The sequence below is a fragment of the Psammomys obesus genome, unplaced genomic scaffold (assembly GCF_907164565.1).
Source record: "Psammomys obesus unplaced genomic scaffold, mPsaObe1.curated_primary_1811, whole genome shotgun sequence".
NCBI lineage: Eukaryota > Metazoa > Chordata > Mammalia > Rodentia > Muridae > Psammomys > Psammomys obesus.
The window spans coordinates 5,412,972-5,424,159 of record NW_026585685.1 but is presented as its reverse complement, the minus strand read 5'-3'; positions in this window follow the sequence as shown (position 1 = coordinate 5,424,159).

Genomic DNA, 11,188 nt, shown 5'->3' with positions numbered 1-11,188 from the left:
AAGGAAGGAAGGAAGGAAGGAAGGAAGGAAGGAAGGAAGGAAGGAAGGAAGGAAGGAAGGAAGTCTTGCCTAGGTTTTATGACCTACTTCAGGAAAGAAGGACAAAGGAAGATTCTAGAAACCTGAACATGCTGTTATTTGCTCCCTCAGCTTAAGACAGTAAGACAAGATGCCCTGTCCTGAGGTGGTGTGTCCCTGAATCCCATCACCTCGCTTCAGGAGTATCCCTTCTGCTAGATTTCACTGCTCTACGAAGTCCCACAAGCCAGTCTGACAGCAAGGTCCAGGAAAGAGAACTTCTCTCTAAAGGGGAACGCAGGAGGGACTTTGTGGCCATATTTAATCCATACGAGGCTGGGGTACTGGAAGGGTGTCTTGCTGAACCGGAACCCTGACTGAGTCTCTCATCTCTTACCCAGTGCAGGATCTAAGAGTTTAGGAAGCTAAGTACCCAGAGCTGTGAAAGCCTCCAAGTTCCCACCACCTGCCAGGCCCCTCAATGCCTGGAAACCAACAACAGCCAAGCTCCAGCACCCTGTCTAGGTCATATTTCCTCCTACAATTCAGGGACCCATTGTGTCTGCCTTCTGACCCCCACAGGCCCTCAGGTCTCCCAGTGAGAGAAGCCAGCTTCCAGTCAAGTGGAGAATCAGGACAGTCCTTGATGTTTCTGGAATTCCCCACCACAGAAGGGAGCTTGGGGAACCTGAACACTGAAAGGTGAAGGGGTGGGGGCAGTCAGAGGGAGCCAAGCCAAATGAGAAGGGATTCACCGCAGAAAGCTGCCCTTCATTTCCTGGCTTGGTAGGGAGGGGGGAGAGCAGCCGGCCTCCCCTTTAGGCTGCTAGTAGTCGGTTATGCAGCCAGGTGAGAACATTTAACAGCTCATCATTACCCATAATGACTTCCCAGGTCTCAGTGAGGTAGGAGCCCGGGCACTTCAAGATAATGGCTTTTCTGCCCTTTTTATTCTGAGCTTGTTCGTGGCTGACAGGCCTTATTAAGAGGAGGGAGCTGGTAATTAGGTCGGTAATCAGCCCTATCTTTAAACCCTCTGGTTACTGCAAGCTAACGTCCTTCTGGCTCCAGCAATGGAAGTCCGGACGTGTGTTTGGCCTGCATGAGTGCCCGCACATCATCACGTGTGTGCCTGGTGCCCACAGAGGCCGGAGGAGGGAGTTGAAGGAGTCCCACGGAGCTGGAGTTGCTGTTGTCAGCCACCACGAGGGTGCTGGGAATCAAACCTACAGTCCTCTGCAAGGGTAGCCAGTGCTCTTAGCGGCCCCTGCTTCCTCGTTCTTTAGCTCCCAGGTTAAGCCAAAGGAAGGGAAGAGGCAGAGGTCCCCTAAAGAGGTAAGAGGAAGGACAGGACTTAATTTGTCACCATCATAGGCCGAGCCTCCGTTTTCTCATCAGTTGTATGGGACTTAGGATCAGGGAATGGTGGAGTCACAGTGGGTGAGAGGTCAGCAACCATACTCTAAAAACATTTTTAGGCTGTTTTATTTTACGTATACACATGTTTGCGGGGGTATCTGGGCACTACATTATGCAATCCCCTCAGGAGCCAGAAGAGGCTGTTAAATGCCCTGGGACTGGAGATACAGCCAGTAATGAACAGCCAAGTGGGTCCTGTGGAAGAGCAGCCCATGCTCTTAACCGCTGAGACATCTCTCCAGTTCCCTCCCCTCTCCCACAACACAGGCACTTACAAGTGCTCTTGCACATGCATGCACATTTTCATCCTAGTGAGGTAGGGAAAATTGTGAGACTTTGAGATTCAGTGGGGTTCCCAGACAGTTCATCCATCTCTCCAGACTGCCTCTGCCCCTGTAACCACAGTGCTAGGCTGGGTTCCCGTAGGAGAGAGAAACTCTAAGAGAGACATTTGTGCCTCTCCCGTTGGCTGACAGACCATCAGTTTCTTTGGGGGGGGGGGGTCACTTCCAAAGTTAGCATCCGGCTGTGAGTTTACGTGTCTTTGACAAGGCTGTTTTAGAGCGCTGAAGGAACTGGAGTTGACTTGTGAAAAACAAAACAAAACAAAACGAAAAACTTGGGGTGGTGTGTGATTAATTTCTTTCTAAGGCATTGTACTCTCAGGACTTGGGAGGTAGAAGCAGGAGGATCAGGAGTTCAAGGCCAGCCCCTGATACATCGTGAGTCTGAGGCCAACTTGAACTATTATGAAAACTTGCCTCAAGAAAAAAAAAGGGGGAAGGTGGAGAGATGGCTCACTGATTAAAAATACTTACTGCTCTTCCAAAGGACCCAAGTTTAGTTCCAGGACCCACACTGGACAGCTCACAATCATGTGTAACTCTTGGCCCTCTTGAATACTCCCACACCCACACTCACACAGACACATACAGACATATAAAAATAATTTTTTTTTGAGACAGGGTTTCTCTGTGTAACAAGTCCTGGCTGTCCTGTAACTTGTTCTGTAGATCAGGCTGGCCTCAAACCCAGAGATCTGCCTGCCTCTGCCTTCTGAGTGCTGGGATTAAAGGTGTGCGCCACAATGACCTGATGCAATGTTTTTAAGATGTATTCTTTTAAATGTTGGGCATGCTATTGCACACCTTTAAACCCAGCACTTGGGAAACAGAGGTGAGTTCGAAGGCCAGCCAGGTCTACAGAGTTCCTGAATAGTTGGGACTCCACAGAGAAACCCTATCTTGAGAAACCAAACAAGCAAACAAACAAATAAAAGTTCAAGCCATAGCTATTTCCTGGTGGAATTTCACTGATCGTCTTTGAATCATCATCATCATCTGGTTTTGTGTCAAGTTGCCACAAGCTAGGGTCATCAGAGAGGAAGAAGCCTCATTTGAGGAAATGGCTCCATGAGATCCAGCTGTAAGGCAATTTCTCAATTAGCAGTCAGTGGGGGAAGGCTCGGCCCTTTGGTGCCATCCTGGGCTGGTAGTCCTGGGTTCTATAAGAAGACAGGCTAAGCAAGCCATGGAGAGCAAGCCAATAAGTCGCCCCCCCCCCCCCCCCCCCCGTGACCTCTGCATCAGCTCCTGTCTCCAGGATTCTGATTTCTCTTCCGATTTTCTCTGGTGATGAACAGTATGATAGAAACATAAGCTGAATAAACCCTTTCCTCCACAACTTGCTTTTTGATCGTGGTGTTTCATCGAAGCAATAGAAACCCTAACTAAGACAATCTCCCTCTGGATATTGACCAAATCTGGTAGGTCTGGGGTTTGGTTGTTTGTTTGTTTATTATATTTTAATGTGTATGAGCGTTTTCCCGAGTGTATGTCTGTACACCACGTGAGAGGCCAGAAGAGGGTGGTTGGGCTCCTGGGCACCAGAGTTACAGATGGTTGTGATCCACTGTGTGGGTACTGGGAACTGAACTCAGGTCCTCTGTAAAAACGACTAATCCATCTCTCCAGCCCCAAGGTTTTCTAGTTTTACATCCATTTGTAAATTTGTGTTGCCTTACCTAATAATAAATTTGGGTGTTTGCTTTCAAGTTGATAGTAATATCTTGGGGGCTCCTCACTAGTTAAGGAGATAAGGGTTTTTGGTTTTTTGGGTTTTGTTTTGATTTTGCTTTTATCTGTGTCAGTTATGATTATTAAACCTTTAACATCCTAGAGAAGAGGATAAAGAGGTATGAAGAGAAACTGACACTCTCCCAAAATCACCAGCCCAGTTGCTCCAAAGCTATAAGGAGCAGAGCTCAGCTGGGCGGGGGCAGTGTAGAATGTCTGTAATTCCAGCACTCAGGGAGGCAGAGGCAGGTGGATCTCTGTGAGTTCGAGGCCAGCCTGGTCTACAGAGTGAGTCCAGGACATCTGAGGCTACACAGAGAAACCCTGGCTCCAAAACCAAAACAAACAAAAAAGGAGCGGAGCTCCTTTGTCAGCTTTTTGTATAAGGAGAGTCTTTAGTGGGAGCTGCAGAGATGGCTCAGCAGTTAAGAGCACTGGCTGCTCTTCCAGAGGACCAGGGTTCAAGTCCCAGCACCCACTTGGCAACTCACAACTATCTGTAACTACAGTCCCAGGGGGTCTGACAGCTTCACCCAGATATATACACAGGCAAAACACATTAAGTAAGTAAGTGAAAAAAAATTTTTTTAAGCCTCTGACATACTTACTGGGACATTGGTGGGAGAGAGAAGACAAGCCCACAGTGCTGGCTTCCCAGCTGAGCTGTGCTGGTCAGGAGGTCTTATCCTCAGGCCTCATGATCCAGAAAAGTGAGCGTGGCCACGCTGAGTCTCCTTACCTGCCCCACTCAGGGTGGTAGGGGTGAGGTGAGAGGAGAGGTTTGTAGAAGTGCCACAGTGATTTGAGAAAATGTGTTGGGCGGTGGTGAGATGGCTGCTGCTGCCAGACCTGACCACCTGAGTGCGATCCCTGGGACCTCCATGGTGGAAGGAGAGAGCAGGCTCCCACGAAATAAATACACTATGTGTAATAAATATTGCAAAGAGGATCATGGGGTATGGTGGCTCACACCTCTAACCCCAGCAGTGGAGAAGCAGACGCAGACAGATCCTTGTGAGTTCAAAAACAGTTTGGTCTACGTAGCCACTTCCAGGTCAGCCGGGCTACACAGTGAGACCCTGACTCAAGAAAACAAAACAAATACAAACAGCAACAACAAGAACAAGAAGATGTTGGGGTAGGGGTGGAGCTTAGTGGTGGTGAGCGTGCTTAGCTCTTCAAGGACATAAAACCTCAATCACCTCCCTGAGTATGGGTTAATTAAGGGATTCACTTCTAACAAACAGAGTGGTGTTGTGTGTGCACCTAACGCATAAGGCAACACAGGCATCCTCTATTGTGGCCACACTCTTTGAGATGTTTCAGAAATTCCTGGGAGAAACTGAGACCCAACGTCAACTCTGTGAGGTAAGTTCAGAACATGACCAGGAGGCGGCAGTAGCACACAGCGGATGCTAAACGGACTAGCTTCTCCAAGAACTACGCCCCGGGGAACACTCCAGCCCAGAGAGGGGGTTCCTGAGGGCCAGGGGTCTTCAGATGGCCAGGTAATTGTTCCTCATTAGCACAAGGTGGTGTCTTGAGGTCAGAGAAAGGGCAGCAGTGGCTTAGGGCCTACTACAGCACTGAGGTCCATTGTGTCTGTGACTTGCAGATGTGCAAGGCAAGTTAATACGTGATGGCTAATCTCCGGCTGTGTGGCTGGGTGTAGAATCATCATGAGAACACACCTTTTTGTGTGTATGTAAAGGCGGTTCCAGACAAGCCTAGCAAAGCAGGGAAGACCCAGCTGGTGTGAGCAGCAGTGTGCCGGGACGGGGGTGAGGGAGGTCGAGGGGGGAATCTTGGACTGGATAAAAGGGAGGAATCCAGCTGAACCTTAGCACCCATCATTCCGACGGTGGATGCAAAGTGCCCAGCCTCAGGCTGTGAGACAAAGCCAACCTTTCCTTCCCCAGCTTGCTTTTGTGAGGTATTCTGTCACAGCAATTAGAAAAACAATGAATACATGGAATTTGCAAAGCAAGAGGTCTCTAAGTGACCAGCAGTTGACTTACGTGGACTCTGAACTCTAAAGCAGCTGAGGATAAAAATATTTGGGTTTGAGCCAGGTGTGATGGCACACACCTGCAACCCCAGCACTCAGGAGACAGAGTTCAGGTTCATTTTGGTCCACATAGCAAGGTACAGAACAGCTATGGCTACATAAAGAAACCTTGTCTCAACGGGCATGGTGGTGCATGCCTGTAATTCCAGCACTCATGGAGGCAGAGGCAGGTGGATCTCTATGAGTTAGAGGCTAGCCTGGTCTACACAAAGTGAGTCAAGGAGAGCCAAGGCTACATAGAGAAACCCAGTCTCAAAAAAACTAACCATCTAACCAAACAACCAAACAATAAATAAACAAATAAAAGTTTTTGAGTTTGGGCCAGATAGTGATGGCACAGGCCTTTAATCCCAGCACTCAGGAGGCAGATGCAGGTGAGCTCTGAGTTTGAGACCGGCCTGGTCTACAGAGTGGGTTCCAGGACAGCCAGGGCTGTATGTATGTGTGTACGTGATATATATAGACACACACATATGAGTTTGGACCTGGCAAGCCTGATTGGCCAGTGGTCCTATAAAAGGCTCTTGTGGTTCATTTGGACCCTCAAGGTAACTAATAGTAGGATGAAAGTCTGGTGTCTCTGCTCTTTCATTTTGACTGTCCCCTCTACCTTAAGCATCTGATTTCCTCTGTATGTGGCCACGTTAACCCTTCCAGGACAGTCTACCTGAAAGCCTCACCCATCTCATTCTTCAAGACCGAAGCCACAAAGGTCAGAGTAACTAAAGCGGCTTACCTGGGCCTTTCCAGCACCTTGTTCCAATCAGCTCAAGATCTCTCATCATTAGCCTAAACTATAGTCACCTGGGTTCTAGGAACAGCAAAGCCTCACAGGATGAACCATCCTGTGAGAGGAATTGTCCACAGCTGTGAGACTTCACCCTGCAACAGAGATAATAGTCATCTTTCAGGAGCCGGTTTGCTCCCCTCAAGCAATGAAGGACCCCTTCCAGTCACCGTACAGCTGGAAACAAAGGGCTGATCAACAGGGCACGCTTTTGAGGCGGGCGGGTGGGCGGGCATAGGGATGGTTTAGCAATCTGGGACTCCGCTTGACTTGGGCTATGTATACCCACCGCTTTCCTAAGAACGCACCCAGCAACCTGGGGCCCCACCTGCCTCACACTGCATTCACACCCCACGCCAAACATCGCAACAACCGGCTCCTCCCTTAGCAACCCCTTGGTCATACAGGCCCTGCAACACATCCACTCACTTGAAGCAGGGTCCTGAACCAGCCCACACTGGTCTGGGGTGCTCGTGCAGTAAGGCGAACTGTCTTCTGGAGGAACTTGTAGAGAAATCTCCTGTTAACCATGTCACGCCTATACACGATTTGCCGTGGTAGCTATGAATCCCAGCGCTCAGGAGACCCAGGCAGGAGGCTCTCTTGAGTTTGAAGCCAGCCTGGCCTCTATAGTGAGGTCCTGGCTGGACCACATAGTAACACCCAGTCTCACAAAGAAACAAAAAGTAAATAAAGTCAGGTGAATCCTGGGAAAGAATGCACATGTTGAAGAAAGGCTTAGGTAACACAAGCCTGTCAATCAAAACAGAAAACCACCTGTGCCCCACCCCTAGCAACCGGTTCCTGTTCCTAAACCCCATAAAAGAGACCTGATTTAAAAAAAAATGTAACCTTATGTTCCCCTGCTGTCTCTTTGAAATGGCTCCTTTGCTCTTTGTGTGTCCTTGAAAGGCACCAAGTCTGGGAACGCCCAGCCAGAAGAAAACCAGTAACGCTTTGACTAGAACCATTTAATTCTTCCAATCTCTTTCCTCTGCTCCAAATCTTCCTCTACGTCAGTTCTATGAAGATGGACCCCCACACACACTACTTGCTCCTCTTTCCAGGGTGCACATGACTTAAATCTTTCTCTGCTTCTCACCATCGCTTGCCTCTCTAGCTGGCACTGATGGCCAACCCTAGTCCCCCGGGGCTGCCAGAGAAAGAGGCTTTCGTCCCAAAACTCAGGGAAAAGTTCAAGGTTGCTTGACTCATGGTATGATAGATACCAAACTCAGTCTTGGGATCGTATTCCTTAGCCCAGGTCAGGCCTTCAGAAGTCTGTGGTGGTTTGAATGAAAATGGGCCCCTAGGCTCATGGTGGAGGTGGGGGGGGGGGGTCCGAACTATTAGGAGGTGTGGCCTTGTTGGAGGAAGCATATCACCGGGGGTGGGCTTTGAGGTTTCCCATGCTCCAGCCAAGCCCAGTGTCACTCTCTCCTCCTGCTGTCTGCTAAGCCGGCCGTAGAACCCTCTCAGCTCTCTCCAGTGCCGTGTCTGCCTGCCACCATGCTTCCCGCCATGACGATCATGGCCTAAACCTCTGACCTGTAAGCCAGCTCCAATGAAATCTTTTATAAGAGTTGCCATGGTCATGGTGCCTCTTCACAGCAATAAAACCCTAAGTAAAAAAAAAAGAAAAAGGAAAAAAAAAAAGAAACCCAGCACTCGGGGAGGCAGAGGCAGGCAGATCTCTGTGAGTTTGAGGACAGCTAGGCTACACAGAGAAACCTTGTTCCAAAAAAAACAAACTAACTAACAAAACAAAAACAAAACCCTAAGCCAGAAGTCTATATCCCTAAAAGACAGTTTATCTAAAGCCTTGGGTGACTCTTAGTGGCTACCCATTACCTCAAACCACCTACCTCCCTGGCTCCTGACCTCAGACCCTGTGAGAAGAAATAAACACGCACTTGATAGGTAGCTAAGTTTGGGCTACTTGTTACTCAGCAAGAGATAACTAATACAAGTACCCTGAGAAACAAAGTGGGCTTTGTGCTGACATGTGCCTTGTCTGCCTGAGTCATCGCTTGTGTTTTCTCCCGGGAAGCCAGGGAGCAGCTGCAGGCACCAACCTCATCAGCACTTCTCCACCAAAAGTGCGTCTCCATCTGCTTTCTGAATTATCACCACCACCCCTCGCCATTCTCTACCACACCCCAGACCCCACATCAAGCTTCTAAATAGACCTGTGCTTTGGCTCAAGCGATGCTATCTCTCTCCCTGACACCTTCTCTATGGCTCCAAGCCAGTAGGATCTTGAAGAAGATGCATTTCTTTCAGGACTGATCCCCTGCTTTGTTGTGGTTTCTGGTAACCGACTCTCCCTGGATCCTAATTAGAGAACTGACTTCATCATTTTCCATCCTCTCCCTGAAACGGAACCAAAAGAGTTTCTTCCCAGCAAACACAGCCTCTGCTTGCTCAGACTTCTGGGGTTGTGTCATAGCTGGAGTCCTGAGGCCCAGGCCCTCTCTCCCAGCACAGCCCACCATCCCATCCCAGGGCAAGGCATGCTTTGTCACCCACGACCTCAGCTCTGCATTCACCTCAGTTCTCACACCAGCCACTGAGTTGCTGAACCCCTGGGGATCCAGGAACCCACTGCAGCCACCAAAGCAGGAGAGATGGTCCTGGGCTCCGCTTTTCTGCCAGATACTCCAGCTGGACCGCACAGGCTGACCCTGGGTGGAGACAGAAACTCTATCTCTTGGGGCTGAAGAAGTTGGGTTTTTCCAGTCTAAAATATCTCTTGTCTGTCAGAAAGCAGAGACACACAGGCTATGGCAACCATGTGGATTCACATTTACATTTATTCAGGAAAGGCAGAAAAAACGTTGCTTAGGAAGGCCTGATTCGTAACAGCTGCACCCTAAATTCTGAAAACCACCAAGGAAGTTTCTTTTTTAAAATATTTTGTTTTATGTATATGCTCTATCTGCATATACACCTGCATGCCAGAAGAGGGCATCAGATCACATTATAGATGGTTGTGAGCCACCATGTAGTTGCTGGGAATTGAACTCGGGACCTCTGGAAGAACAGATAGCACTCTTAACCACTGAGCCATCTCTCCAGCCCCCCAAGGAAGTTCCATATCAAATCAGCAGCCTTTCCTGATCACTGGATGACAGACAACTCTCAGGACTCTTGCAGCTGCAGCCTGGGGCCTAGTGGCTTGGTCTGCTGTAAGGGGGACATCCTTGGGGATGGCTTTGGATCAGGACTGGGCTGAGGACACCTCCACAGACACTTAGAAATGAGCAGTATGAGCTCATCATACCAACTGTTTTACAGAGGCAAAGTCTCTGGGTGGTTTGGCCAGGCCATCCTACTGTGCATAGATGCCCCATGACCCAGGGCAAAGTGCGTGCCCTAGGCCTGCTGAGTTGTCAGAAGCTTGGGCATGCGCCCTCCTCACTCTGGTCGCAGTCTGGAGCTCCCCAACAGAGCCTGGCACAGGTTCTGTCTGAAGAAGCCGCACGATAGAAGACCCTATAGTAGTCAGAGCTGTGTGGGCACCAGGAAGGCTGGGCTGTGGGAAGATGGGCCTCTCACTGTCGGCACAGCTCGGCCCCTGTCTCTGGGCCAGGTGCTCTGTAGGGAGGGAGGCTGGCCTAGATGCTCTGTATGAGTGTTCACTAACTTAACATGCATCCCTTCCCTCAGGGGAGGAGGGAGGACTCTGGGCAGATGAGTGGGATGCCAGTCCATGTTTCTAAAACTGCTGCCCAGGGATGCCTTGATAGCCTTTTTTGCTTATTTGTTTTGCTTTTGAGACAGGTTCTTACTACATAGCTCTGTCTGTCCTGAAACTCACTATGCAGACCAGGCTGGACTTGAGCTCACAGAGAGCTGCCTGCTTCTGCCTCCCTAGTGCTGGGATTAAAGGGGTGAGTCAATATGTCCAGTTGATAGTCTTATAATTGAGGTTGTCTCCGTTAAGCAGTGCCAGAGGAGAAGCAGCCAGAGTGCTGACAGGGAGCATGGGTCTCCCCCATGCCCTCCTGAGATCAAGGCTCCAGGAAGAGTGGCAAAGCAGTGGGGGTTATTCTGGGCCAGAAGCTCGTTTCATTATCAACAGAATATTCTAGGACATGGCAGCTCTTTCCCATTCCCACTGGGATTTTTTGTTTTGTTTTTGTTTTTGTTTTTTGAGACAGGGTTTCTCGGTGTAACTCTGGCTGTCCTGGACTTGCTCTGTAGACCAGACTGGCCTCGAACTCACAGAGATCCAACAGCCTCTGCCTCGAGAGGTGATGGGATTAAAGGCACACGCCTCCACTACTGGGCTACACTAGGATTTTAATCAAATATTAAACTCATGTTTCCTGTTTTTCCTTTCTGAATTTCTACGTATGTATCAGAAGAGAAAATTTCACCCTTGTGTAGCCAAAGGACAGCAGGCAGTCATGATCATTTCTTAAGTGTATAAGAACTTCTCTTGGGGAGGGAGAGGAGGTTGAAAAAGAGCCTCACTGTATAGCTTCCCAACTGCTAGGATTACAAGTGTGTACCCCGAAGCCCAGGTTTGCATAGGAGCTTGTAGTATAAAAGAGAGAGGGTGAGGTAGGAGATTTTCCATTTTGCCTCAGTTGAAAGAGCAGTCACTAAGAAAATGCATAGCAACAGAAGGCTGTGGCCAGAAGGGAAACTTATAAACTGCTGGTGAGAATGAAAATGAGTCTGGCCACTATGGAAATCAGTATGCAAAAAAAACTAAAGATAGACAGACTCACCATTCAAAACAGCTGTTCTACTCCTGGGCATGTGCCCACAGGACTACAAGTCAGCCTAGCACACAGATCTTGCACAGCAGCC